The sequence below is a fragment of the Cebus imitator genome, unplaced genomic scaffold (genome assembly GCF_001604975.1).
Source record: "Cebus imitator isolate Cc_AM_T3 unplaced genomic scaffold, Cebus_imitator-1.0 Scaffold44, whole genome shotgun sequence".
NCBI lineage: Eukaryota > Metazoa > Chordata > Mammalia > Primates > Cebidae > Cebus > Cebus imitator.
This window is the reverse complement of record NW_016107359.1, coordinates 8,578,496-8,592,595: the sequence shown is the minus strand read 5'-3', so window position 1 is coordinate 8,592,595 and position 14,100 is coordinate 8,578,496. Positions and strand designations below refer to the sequence as shown.

At 37.9% G+C, this 14,100-nt stretch overlaps 1 pseudogene; it reads right to left on the bottom strand.

Moving 5' to 3' along the window:
* Nucleotides 1-1,022: 1,022 nt before the first annotated feature.
* LOC108303074 lies at nucleotides 1,023-2,731 on the bottom strand (annotated as a pseudogene).
* Between the last annotated feature and the right edge of the window lie 11,369 nt (nucleotides 2,732-14,100).

The following is a 14,100-nucleotide window of genomic DNA, read 5'->3' as shown; positions in this document are numbered from 1 at the left end:
CATCCAACTCCACACATAAGATGATAAGTCAAGTGTTTTTCAAATATAGAATCACTACTTCTGGAGTATCTATGGATTCTGCAAGTGACCTATTCTCTGGCATTTGTGAATTCATTAACAGATAGTGTTATATTTGATTTTTTAACCCTAGCCTAATAAAATTCAATGTAATACATTTTGAATCACACAAATGTCCATTATATTAGAAAGGTAAATGAATAAATTCAGTGCCCACAGGTAAGTTTTCCTTTGAATTTATGATTACTTCTGAGAAAAGTAAAGATCAAGTGAGGTCAAGAGTAGCTGTACAAAGAACATTTACTTAGTGGTTTAAATAGAAACAAATATTCTGAAAATTAAGTCATCTTAAGTAATTACACATCAGTGTACTTAGGACAAAGTCAAAAGTACTTAAAGACTGTATTTTGGGACAAAGACAAAGTAATATTGGTTAGATTATGCTTTTGTACAATTGAGTATGAACCACTTTTTTGTTATAACAGTCATATATCATAATAAGAAAAATTTTAAGAAATTATTTTAAACACTCAGTACCATACCCTATGTGGATTAGTCCATTCTCATGCTGCTATAAAGAACTACCTGAGACTGGGTAATTTAAAAAAATGAAAGGCATTTAATTGACTCACAGTTCTACAGAGCTGGGAAGACATTAGGAAACTTACAATCATAGCAGAAAGGGAAGCAAACACATCCTTCTTCACGTGGTGGCAGAGAGAAAAAGCAAGTACTCAGCAAAGGTAGAAGCCCCTTATAAAACCATTAGAGTTTGTGAGAGCTAACTCACTATCACGGAGAACAGCATGGGGGAAACAGGTACTATGACTGAGTTAACTCTACCTGGTCCTACCCACAATATGTGGGGATTATGAGAACTACAATTCAAGATGAGACTTGGCTAGGTACACAGCCAAACTATATAATTCCACCCCTGGCCACTCCCAAATCCCATGTCCTCACAGTTCACAATCATGCCTTTCCAAGAGTCCCCTAAGATCTTTGAGTTAGCTGAGATTTTATTTTGGACCAAAAAAAAAAAAAAAGCCAGTTGCATTGTTTTGCACCTGGAGGCATGGGCAAGGGGGGTCCCCAGGCAGTAAACTTCCCGGGGGTGGGCTGAGGGCTAGGGCTGAGCGTCGGGTGGGTCTCCCGTTCCCTGTGCTCCCCTGCACAGCAACCTCCCTCCCGGGCTCTGGGGCAGCCTCAGGAGGGGCAGGCTGGGAGGGGTTGTTGCAGCTGTTCACTTGGGCAGGACGTCAGAGGACTCGGACACCAGCCTCCCATCGCAGGTCTCAATCTTCTTTACAACCACAGCCTTGGTGGAGCTGGTGCAGCTGAAGGTGGAGCCTGCGACAGGGCCAAAGCTGGAGCCCAGGCTGTAGCTGAGGCCGGGGCTTATGAGGCCCCAACAGGCAGAGCTCAGACCATCTGCATAGCCACTGGTGGTCTTCGTGTGGATACTCATGTTCTGCATCCCAGACTCCAGCCGGCTCTCCTCGCCCTCCAGTAGCTTGCTGGAGGTGGCGATCTCGATGTCCAGGGTCAGTTTGATGTTCATCAGCTTCTGGTAGTCACGCAGCTGCCGTGCCATGTCCTACTTGGCCTTCTGCAGGGCTTCCTCCAGCTGCTGCTGCTGCTTGGCACCAGCATCCTTGAGTGCCTGCCCCCCTCCATGCTCAGCATCTAAAATGGCGGCCCCCAGGGAAGCCCTCTGGCCTTTGAGGCCCTCAATCTCAGCCTGGAGCTGGCTGATGTTCCGGTTCATCTCGGAGATCTGAGTCTTCCTATGCCGCAGGTCGTCCCCGTGCCTCCCAGCCAGCTTCTGCAGCTCCTCATACTTGATCTGGTATAAACTCTCTGCCTCAGCCCGGCTGCGATTGGCGATCTCCTCGTACTGCGCCTTGATCTCAGCGATGATGCTGTCCATGTCCAGGGAGCGGCTGTTGTCCATGGACAGCACCACAGATGTGTCGGAGATCTGGGACTGCAGCTCCCGGATCTCCTCTTCGTACAATTGCCTGAGGAAGTTGATCTCGTCAGTCAATCCTTCCAGGCGAGACTCCAGCTCTACGTTGTTCATGTAAGCTTCATCCTCATCCTTCTTGATGAGGACAAATTCATTCTCCATCTCTGTACGCTTATTGATCTCTTTCTCATACTTGTTCTTGAAGTCCTCCACCAGCCCCTGCATGTTGCCAAGCTCTGCTTCCAGCTTCAGCTTCTCCTGTCCCAGAGTATCCAGCTGCCACCTCAGGTTGTTGATGTAGCTCTCAAACATGTTGTCCATGTTGCTCCTAGCCATTTTCTGCTGCTGCAGGAGGCTCCACTTGGTCTCCAGCATCTTGTTCTGCTGCTCCAGGAACCGCACCTTGTCGATGAAGGAATCAAACTTGTTGAGGGTCTTGATCTGCTCCTTTTCCTGGGTATGCAGGGCCTAGATGTTGGGGTCCACGTCTAGCTTAGTGGGGTTCAGCAGGCTCTGGTTGATGGTGACGGTGGTGATGCCTCCCATGCCTATGCCACTGACCCCAGCATAGCCTGCACCCAGGCCACCGCAGAAGCCAGTGCTGCTCACTGGGGAGAAGCTCGAGGAGCTCGAGCGGGCACTGGGCCCACTCGTGAAGGAGCGGCTGCTGAAGGACCCGGGACCAGAGGTGGACACCCTGTAGGACTTCTGGGTCACCCTGATGGACATGGTGGAGGCAGGAGTGGAGGCAGGTGGGCTGAACCAGGGAGAGATTCCAGAAGGAGCAGAGAAGTTGCTGCTTCAAGTCCCCTAAGATATTAACTCATTCCAGCATTAGCTCAAAATTCGAAGTCCGAAGTCTCATTTGAGACAAGTCCCTTTCACCTATGAGCCCGTAAAATCAAAAGCAAGCTAGTTACTTCCTAGATGCAATGGAGGTACAGGCTTTGGGTAAACACATGCATTTCAAATGGGGGAAATGGACCTAAATGAAGGGGCTCTAGGCTCCATGCAAGTCCAAAATCCAGTAGGGCAGTCAAATATTAAATCTCTAAAGCAATCTACTTTGACTACATATCTCACATCCAGATGATGCTGATGCAAGAGATAGGCTCTCACAGCCTTGGGAAGCTCTACCCCTCTGGTTTTGCAGGGCACAGCTCTGCTTCCTGGCTGCTTTTATGGGCTGGCATTGAGTGTCTAAAGCTTTTCTAGGTGCATGGTGCAAGTTATTGGTTATCCACCATTCTGGGGTCTGGAGGATGGTGGCTCTCTTCTCACAGACATACTAGGCAGTGCCCCAGTGGAGACTCTTTGTGGGGGCTCCAATCCCATGTTTTCCTTCTGAACTGCCCTAGCAGAGGTTCTCCATGAGGGTTCTGCCCATGCATCAAACTTCTACCTGGACACACAGGCATTTATATACACCCTCTGAAATCTAGGCAGAGATTCCCAAACCTCAGTTCTTGACTTCTGTGTACCTGCAGGCCTAACACCACATGTATGCTGCCAGGGCTTGGGGCTTGCACACTGTGAAGCCATGGCCTGAGCTGTACATTGGCCCCTTTTAGCCACAGCTGGAGCTGAAGCAGCTGGGTTGCAAAGCACCATGTCTGGAGGTTGCATAGAGCAGTGGGTCCCTGGACCTGACCTAGGAAACTATTTTTCCCTCCTACACTACCAGGCCTGTGATGGGAAGGGCTGCCATGAAGGTCCCTGAAATGTCCTGAAGACATTTCCACATTGCCTTGGTGATTAATATTTGGCTCCTTGTTATTTATGCAAATTTCTGCAGCAAGCCTGAACTTCTCAGAAAATGGGTTTTCTTCTCTCTTGCATCACCAGGTTGCAAATTTTCCAAACTTTTATGCTCTGCTTCCTCTTGAAAGCTTTGCCACTTAGAAACTTTTTCCTCCAGATACCCCAAATCGCCTCTTTCCAGTTCAAAGTTCTACACATCTCTAGGGCAGTGGCAAAAAGCTGCCAGTCTCTTTGATAAAGCACAGCAAGCCAACTTTGCTCCAGTTTTCAACAAGTTCTTCATCTCCATCAAAAATCACTTCAGCCTGATATTGTCCATATCAATATTAGCATTTTGGTCACAGCTATTCAACAAACCTCTAGGAGGTTCTACACTTTTCCATATCTTCCTGTCTTCTGGGCCCTGCAAGTATCTAGGAAGTTCCAATTTTTCCTACATTATCGTGTCTTCTTCTGAGCTCTCCAAACTGTTTTAACCTCTGCCTGTTACCCAGTTCCAAAGTCGCTTCCACATTTTTGGGTATCCTTATAGTAGCACCCCACTTTACCAATACAAATTTACTGTATCAGCCCATTCTCAGGCTGCTATAAAGAACTGCCTGAGACTGGGTAGTTTAACAAAGGGAAGAGTTTTACCTGACTCACAGTTCTGCAGGACTAGGGAGGTCTCAGGAAACTTACAATCATGGTGAAAGGGGAAGCAAACATACCTTTCTTCACATGGTAGCAAGGAGAAGTAAGTGCCCAGCAAAGGAGGAAGCCTCTTATCAGATCTCATGAGAACTAACTCACTATCAGGAGCACAGGTTAGGGGAAGCTGCCCCCATGATTCAATTTTCCCTACCTGGTCTCTCTTATGACATGTGAGAATTATGGGATGAGATGAGATGAATTATACAATTCGAGATGAGATTGGGTGAGGACACAGCCAAATCATTGATACGGTTTGGCTGTTTTATATCCGTATGACACTTTATTAAATGGGTTAACTCATTGGCATCTTTCACATGTGATGAAAATAACTTCACTTTTGAAAAAGTAATGACAATAAGAATGATAATGCAAATAGTTTCCATCAAGTTCTGAAACAAAAAAACAAACTGAATCTCATGTAAGTAAAAACAATTGAAATTTGTATTAGAAAATATTTTCATTATATTATCCAACATTTAATATTAGCAAAAAAGTCTGTTTCACATTGTATTAGTATTTAAATTTAATATATTAAAATTCAAATTTTAATATGTTTAACATTACCTGTACATTATTTTAAACTTACTTTGAATTTCTCATTTCAATAGCTATGATGAATAAATATCTACTAAATTTTACTACTTTATGTTTTTTAAGTTTATAAAAATGAAGCACTGTAAAAAATGAGGTCCATTAAAATATTTTCTTGTCACCCCAAAATATGAATTTAACTAAAATTCATGGTATTGCCTTTCCACAAATTTTCTTACTTTGTATCCTATTTTTCTGCCATTCGTTCACTCTATTTCAGAAAAATTGAACTACTTTTTTCATAGGATAATCAAGAATCATGATGCCACAGAGTCTTTGTATCTCCTCAAAGACCTTTCTAGAACCATTTTCTACTGGAAATTTCATGGCTGTGTTCAAGGACTATACTCTTGGCAAGGCCTTCCTATATCACTCAGTGTAAAGCCACACTGTTCAAATTCCTAGTTCCTACCTGCTTATATCACTTCTTTTCTTTATAGAATAGTTATACATCTAGTTTATCATAAGTTTTCCATACATATGTTGTTTATTCTTTGTTTGCATAGATTGTAAAGTTTGGAAAAGTAGGCTTTCATCAATTTGGTCCCCTATGTATTCCCGGCATGTAGGACATTCAGATATTTTAATTAATAATATATTATGCTCACTCAAATGTTTTTACACAGAACAATTAAATTAACTTTAGAGTGACATTGTAATAGTCAACTATCTTTACAGAAGTTGTTAGGAGGGCATAAATTTTCTTTTATTTTTTTTTAATTTTTAATTTTTGAAGCACATATGAGGTATATATATTTATAAGTTACATAAGATATTTTCATAGGAACATGCATTATGTAATTATCACATCAGAGTAAATGGGGTATATATCACCTCAAGCATTTTATTATGGTCCGAACAATACAATTACATTTATTTAGTTATTTTAAAATGTACAGTTAAATTATTGTTGGCTATAGTCACCCTGTCATACTAGAAATATTAGGTCTTATCTATTCTTTCTAACAACTTTTTGTACCCATCCATAGTTTTCCCCCATTTCCCCAACAGCCCTCCCAGCCCCTAGTAAAACCATCTTTCTATTTCTAGCTTTATGAGTTCATTTATCTTAATTTTTAGCTCTCACAAATACATGAGGTATGTGAAGTTTGTATTTCTGTGCCTGGGTTATTTCACTTAAAATAATGACATGCAGTTCCATCCATGTTGTTGCAAATGGGAGGATCTCATTTTTTTTTTTGACAGTTGAATCGTACTCTATTGTGTATATGTACCACATTTTTCTTATTCATCAGTGAATGAGGTAATTTACAAATCTTGGCTCTTGTGAATAGTGCTGCAATAAATAGTGCTGACATCTCTTCAGTATACTAATTTCCTTCTCCTGAGCATACAACTAGCAGTGAAATTGCTCCATCATATGGAGCTCTAGATTTTTGTGGAACCTCCAAACTCTTCCCTACAGTAGTTGCACTTACTTGTATTCCTACCAACAATACACAAGGGTTCCCTTTTCTCCACATTTTCAACAGCATTGGCTACTGTCAACTTTTGAATAAAAGTCATTTTAACTGGGATGAAATTGTATCACATTGCAGTTTTGATATTCATTTCTCTAATGATCAATGATGTTGAGGTACTTTTCATATTATCTGTTTTCATGTGTATGTCTTCTTTTGAGAAATGTCTATTCAGGTATTTTTTCCCATTTTTTAATTGGATTATTAGTTTTTATTTCTATAGAGTTATTTTGGCTCCTTATATATTCTGGCTATCAATCCCTTATTAGACGGGTAGTTTGCAACTACCCATCTAATTGGTAGAAAATTGGTAGTTTTCTACCAATCTGAGGGCTGTGTCAATATTTTGTTGATTGTTTCCTTTGCTGTACAGAAACCTTTTAACTTGATGTAATCCATTTGTTTAGTTTTGCTTTGCTTGTCTGTTTTTGTGGGTTATTACTGAAGAAGCCTTTGCCCACTTTAGTGTCCTGGAAAGTTTCCTCAATGTTTTGTTGTAATATTTTCACAGTTTGAAACCTTAAATTTAAGTCTTTAATCCAATTTATTAATTTTAATTTTTTTTTTTTGAAATGGAGTCTTGTTCTGTCACCCAGGCTGGAGCGTAATGGTGTGATCTCCACTCACCACAACCTCTGCCTCTTGGGTTCAAGAGATTCTCCTATCTCAGCCTCCAGAGTAGCTGGCATTATAGGCACACACCACCATGCGCAGCTAATTAAAAATTAGCCCAGCTAATTTTTTGTATTTTGAGTAGAGATGTGGTTTTACCATGTTGGCCAGTCTGGTCTCCAACTTCTGACCTTGTGATCCGTCGTAGTTGGCCTTCCAAAATGCTGGGATTACAGGTGTGAGCCACCACACCTGACTCTCTTTAATCCAATTTAATTTGATTTTTGTATACGGCAAAAAATGTATATGGATTTTTTTTCCCCAGCACTGTTTATTAAACAGACTGTTCTGTCTCTAATGTATGTTCTTGACACTTTTCTGAAAAATGAGTCTGCTGTAGATTTACGGATTCATCTCTAAGTTCTCCATTCTGTTCCACCGATCTGTGTATCTGTTTTTATGGCAGTGCCGTGACATTTTGTTTACTATAGCTCTGTAGTATAAAGTCAGGTAATGTGAGTTCTCCAGTTTTGTCCTTTTTATTAAGAATAGATTTGGCTATTCTGGGTCTTCTGTGGTTCCCTATAAATTCTAGATTTTTTTTTCTTTATTTCTGTGAAGAATCTCATTGGTAATTTGATTGGGATTGCATTAAGTTTATAGGTTGCTCTGGGTAGTATGGACATTTTAACTATATTGAGTCCTCCAATCCATGAACACAAACTCTCCATTTTTTTGTCTTCTTCAATTTGCATCAGTATTTTATAGTTTTCATTGTAGATACCTTTCATTTCTTTAGTTAAGTTTATTCTTAGGTATTTTTTTTGTAGCTACTGTAAATGGTATTAATTTATTGATTCCTTTTTCAGATTGTTCACTGTTGACATATAGAAATGTTACTGATTTTTGTATGTTGATTTGGTATCCTGCAACTTTACTGAATTCATTCTTCAGTGCTAATAGATTTTTGATTGAATCTTTAGGTTTTTCCAAATATAAGATCATATTATCTGAAAAGAAGGATAATTTGACTTCTTCCTTCCCAACTCGAGGGTACTTTATTTCTTCCTCATCTCTGATTGCTCTAGCTAGCACTTCCCCAGTATTATGGTGAGTAATAATGTTGAAAATTGGCATCCTTGTCATGTTCCTGATCTTAGAAGAAAGGTTTTCAGTTTTTCCTAATTTAGCATGAAACTGGCTATATAGCACTGTCATATACGGCTTCTATTATGTTGACATGTGTTCCTTCCATACTGAGCATTTGTAGGGTATTTATCCAGAAGAAATGTTGAATTTTATCAAATGTTTTTTCAGCCTCAATTGCAATGTTCATAGAGCTTACACTTTTTCATCATTCAGTATATAACTAGCTATGAGCCTGTCATATATGGCTTCTATTATGTTGACATATGTTCCTTCTACATCCAGTTTTTTTAGGGTATTTATGCAGAAGAAATCTTGAATTTTGTGAAACGCTTTTTCAGCCTCAATTGTAATGATCATATTACTTTGTCCTTTATATTGCTGATATGATGTATTGCATTGATTGATTTGCTTATGTTGAATCATCCTTGCATCCCTGGGATAAATATCATTTGGTCATAATGAATGATCTTTTTAATGTATTATTTAATTTGATTTGCTAATATTTTGTTGAGAATTTTTACATTAATATTTATCAGCCACATTGGCTCATAGTTTTCTCTTTCTGATGTGTCTATGTCTGGTTTTGGTATCAGGATATATACTGGCCTCATATAATGAGTTTGAAAGTATTTCCTCCTCCTCTACTTTTCAGAATAGCTGAAGTAGAATTGGTATTTATTCTTCGTTAAATGTTTGATAGATTTCAGTGATGAAACCATGGGATTCTCGACTGTTCTTTGCCAGGAGACTTTTTATTATAATGTCAATGTTGTTACCTATTTTTGGTCTGTTCAGCTTTTGGATTTCCTCATGGTTTAGTCTTGGTAGCCAGTATATGTCTAGGAATTTATTCATTTCTTTCATATTTTTGAGATGATTGGCAAATAATTGCTCATAGTAGACACAAATGATCCTTTGAGTTTCTGTGTTTTTAGTCATAATGTCCTCTTTTTCATCTCTGATTTTATTTATTTGGGCTCTCAATCTCTCTCTCTCTTTCTTTACCTCTCTCTCTCTACCTCTCTCTCTCTTTTCAGTCTGGCTAAAGGTTTGCCAATTTTACTTACCTTTTCAAAAAACCAACTTTTGTTTCATTTATATTTGTATTGTTTTTGCCACTTAAAATTCATTTATTTATGTTCTAATCTTTGTTTTTTTTTATTCTGCTAAATTCAGGTTTGATTTGCTCTTGCTCTTGCTTTTCTAGTTCTCATGTGTTTATATAGTTTCAAAAATTCCTCTGGTTATTGATTTCTAATTTTATTCCATTGTGGTCAGAGAAGATGCATTATTTCAATTTTTGAATGTTTTAATACTTGTTTTAATACGTACTTAACATATAATCTTTCCTTGAAAATAATCTATATGCTAAGGAAAAGAATGTGTATCCATCCACCATTTGATGAAATGTTCTGTAAATATCTATTAGATCCATTTGGTCTGTGGTGCAGATTAAGTCTGATTTTATAGAGTACTAAATAGAGTATTCCTTTTCTGTCTGGAATATCTGTCCAATGCTAAAGGTGGGGTGTTGAAGTATCCAGCTATTATTGAATTGGGGTCAGTCTCTCTCTTTAGCTGTGATAAGGTTTGCTTTATATATCTGGGTATTCCACTGTTGGGTGCACATATATTTACAATTGTTATATCCTCTCTCTGCATTGACCCCCTTTATCATTATATAGTGACCTTCTTTGTCTTTTCTTATAGTTTTTGTCTTGAAATCTATTTTGTCTAAGAATAGCAACTCCTGCTCTTTTTTGGTTTCCATTGGCATGGAATATTTTTTCTATCCCTTTATTTTCAGTCTATGTGTGTCTCTATAGGTGAAGTGTGTTTCTTGTAGACAACAGATCAATGGACCATGTTTATTTATTCATTCAGCCACTCTACACCTTTTGATTGACAAATTAGTCCACTTACATGCAATTTATTACTGATGAGTGAGGGCATACTCCTACCAAATTGTTATTTTGTTTTCTGAATGTTTTGTGGTCTTCTCTTTCTTATTTTCTTCTTCCTGTCTTTTAGTGAAGGTGATTTTCTCTGGTGGTGTAATTTAATTTCTTACTTTTCAGTTTTTGTGTAATTGTTTCATGTTTTTTGATTTGCAGTTACAATGAGGCTAACAAGTACTATCATATAACTCATTATTTTAATCTGGTAACAAATTAACACTGTCTACACATACAAACAAGCAAAAAGAAAAAAAAAACTCATAAAACCCTACTTTAAATTTGTCCCCTTGTGTTTTAATGCTTTGTTGTTTCTATGTATATCTTATTGTAATGTTTATGTCTGTAATAGCTGTTGTAGGTACTACTTTTGCTTGGATAAAGATAGTCTACACATCAACTTAAAGAGTTATAATGTTCTGTGTTTTTCTGTATATTTACTATTATCAGTAAGTTTTGTACCTTCAGGTGAGTTCTTATTGCTCATTAATGTCCTTTTATTTATCATTGAGGTACTCCCATTATCATTTCTTGTAACAGGTCTGGAGATGATGAAATCCCTCATCTTTCATTTGTCTGGTAAAATATTTACTTCCCATTCATGTTTGAAAAATGTTTTCACTGGTTACACTATTCTAGGGTAAAAATATTTTTCTTTTCCATTAGCGCTTGAAATATTTCATGCCACTCTCTACTGACCTGTAAGCTTTTTACTGGAAAGTTTTCACCAGACATATTTGAGTTCCATTGTATGCTATTTATTTTTGCTCTTACTGCTTTCAGGATTCTTTCTATATCCTTGACTTTTAGGAGATTGATTATTAAATACCTTGAGGTTGATTTCTGTGGGTTAATCTGCTTCATGTTGTATAACCTTCTCATACTTTGATATTGATGCCTTTCTCTAAGTTTGAGAAGTTCTCTGTTATTATTCCTTTGAATAAACTTTTTATCCTTATCTCTTTCTTTACTTCTTTAAGGTCAATAATTCTTAGTTATGCTCTTTTGGGGCTATTTTCTAGACTCCATAGGCATGCTTTATTAATTTATATTCTTTTTTCCTTTGTGTCTTCTGATTGTACTTTCAGATAGTTTGTCTTCAAGCTCACTGATTACTTTTTCTGCTTGCACAATTCTGCTATGAAAAGAACAATGCATTTTTCAATCTGTCAATGGCATGTTTTAACTCCAGAATTTCTGCCTGATTTTTAAAAATTATTTCAATCTCCTTGTTAAATTTATCTGATAAGATTCTTAATTTCTTCTCTGTGTTATCATGAATTTCTTTTAGTTTCCTTCCTTTCTCTCAAGCAAGTGGACTCAAGCAAGAGTCTCTCTCTTTCTCTCTCTCTCTGTGACATCTGGAGCTGATAGTTGGGTGACACGAGCACCTTTGTGGCCACCACCACTGGGGCTGTACTGGGTTAGAACTGAAGCAAGCACAGCACTGAGTCTTGCCTAAGGCCTGCCGTAACTGGTACCTGGATACTACCTGTATTTGCTCAATGCCTTGTGCTTCTATAATCAGCAGGTGGTGAAGCCAGCTGTTCATGCCTTCCCTTTCAGGGTGCTAAGATCCCTGAGACCCCACACAGGTCCAGATGTGATATCAGGGAGCCAGGAACTGGAGTCAAAAATCTTACAAGTCCTCCTGTTGTTCTATTGTATTGTAGTCAAGCTGTAACTCAAGCCATGAGATACAGTCCTTTTCATTCTTTTTTCCCTTTTTTATAGGCAGAGGAACTTCACCCTGTCACCACCATCATCACAGGCCCACAGAGAGCACTGTCAGGCTACTGCCAATGTTCCCTTAAGGCCAAGAACTCTTTAGTCAGCTTGTGGTGAATGCTGCCTGGCCTGGTACTCACCCTTCAGATCAGTAAGCTCCCCTCTGGCCCATGGTAGGTCCAGAAATGTCTTTCAATAGAAAAGGCATGGAATTGGGGATCCCAAGAGCCTGCTTAGTGCTCTACTCCACTGTGGCTGACCTGGTACCTGAAGCCAGCTGGTCTCAGAGACTCATCCAAGGCCCATAGTGTACTACCTTTATCACTGCTGCTTATTCAAGCCCCATAGGGACTTTAGTCAGCAGATTATGGATCATGAGTGGTCATGGCTCTTCCCTAGAAGGCAGCATGTTCCTTTATGGTCAGGCTGTGTCTAGAAATATTATCTAGGAGCTGGGACCCAGATAGGGGGCCTTGCTTTCTGACTGTTGCCCTATCCTGCTGTGGCTGAGCTGGTATTGATGATACAAGATAAAGTTAAGAGAAGGTACATTGTAATTATCCATTTACATGTAATTTAATTTCATTTCTTGTTCAGTTAAAGGAAGATCACATAGCTAAATAAACATATGAATGTTTAAGTAATCCCGTAAGCACTTGAGAAATAATTAGAAAGTTTTCTAATGTCAAATGAAATATTGTTATATATTTATTACACTATGTTAGAATTCAGAGCTAGTAGTAATTATGAATTTCCAAACCCCCATGTTTAACTTTTTAAAATTGCCATTATAACATCTAAATTTTTTTAAAATATATAACAACATTTGAATTTTTATTCTTTCTAGTAACTCTTAATTATTAAAGGGAGGGAGACTCATATAAATGTTTATGGAAATAATATAAACTTAGTAAATATCTGAGCAAAAGGATCCAAACAAATAAATTACAGTGGTAAAATCTGCTCTTCCTTGCAGACTGATGTGTGAACAGAATCAAGACACACACACACACACACACACACACACACACACACACACACACACAAAATCCTTCCTCTCCTCAAAGGGACAGAGTTGACAAATGAAAGATTCTCCTTGCATGACCTTAAAATAATCTAATATTTCTCCATTATTACACAAAGGAATTACTGCAGTTTTACTTCTGATCTCAAGTGAATAAGGGCTCACCTTTTGATGGTTGCCATTTTATGCTTTTTGTACGTAATAACTGCCGTGACATTTATGGTGCTCCAATGTGTCTTTCTTAATGTGAAGGAATCATCTGTGCATTAATGAACTGGATTGATGTATCAGCCAAACCTTTCAGAGAAGCAATTAAATCTCTGTAAGAACCTGTGTGAATGGCATGATTTATTGTAATCTAAGGAGAAGAAGTATAAACAAAAAGTAATTAATTTTTAAGGTGGCAATCAAGTAGTGCGACATAAGAACTACATCTATTGAACTCCATCTACATAGAGCATAATAACTACATGCTATTTTTTAAATGTTTCATCAAATTTCAAATAGTACTTTTGGGAAAATGTTTAACTTTATTACTGTTCCAAAAATTTTAAATTAAAACTATGGGGTATCATTCTCATCTATCAAACTAGAAAACTTAAATTAGACACAGAAGGAACATGAATATTCAAGGTTAGGAAAGGAATGTTGAAATGAATAGTACTTAACATTGTTAATGGCAGGATAAGCAGCAATCCTGCTTTTTTTTTTTTTTTTTGATAATTTTTAAATACGTATTAGAAGCCTAAAGATGTCATATACCACAATTTATAAACTACCCTTAGTAAATTGTCATAAATATAGAACTAATATCTGAGGATCATTATGGCATTCAATAATTTTTTTACATCTACCATCAAAGCAAATACCCACAATATCCAAGAATAAAGAAAGAGTAAGTTTGACTATGTTAATGCACCAGAGAAATTGTATTCAGCACTTAAGGTGATACTTAATTACACCAAATGTGTTTTTCATGTAGCACACATTGAGTCCATTTGTGATAAGTACTATCCTAATCAATTTACATTTAGTTCTTATAAGGCTTATTTCTTGTGATATCTAATATTTTTCTCAATTTAATGACAAAGATCATTTTAGTTAAAGTAACTTGGTTAG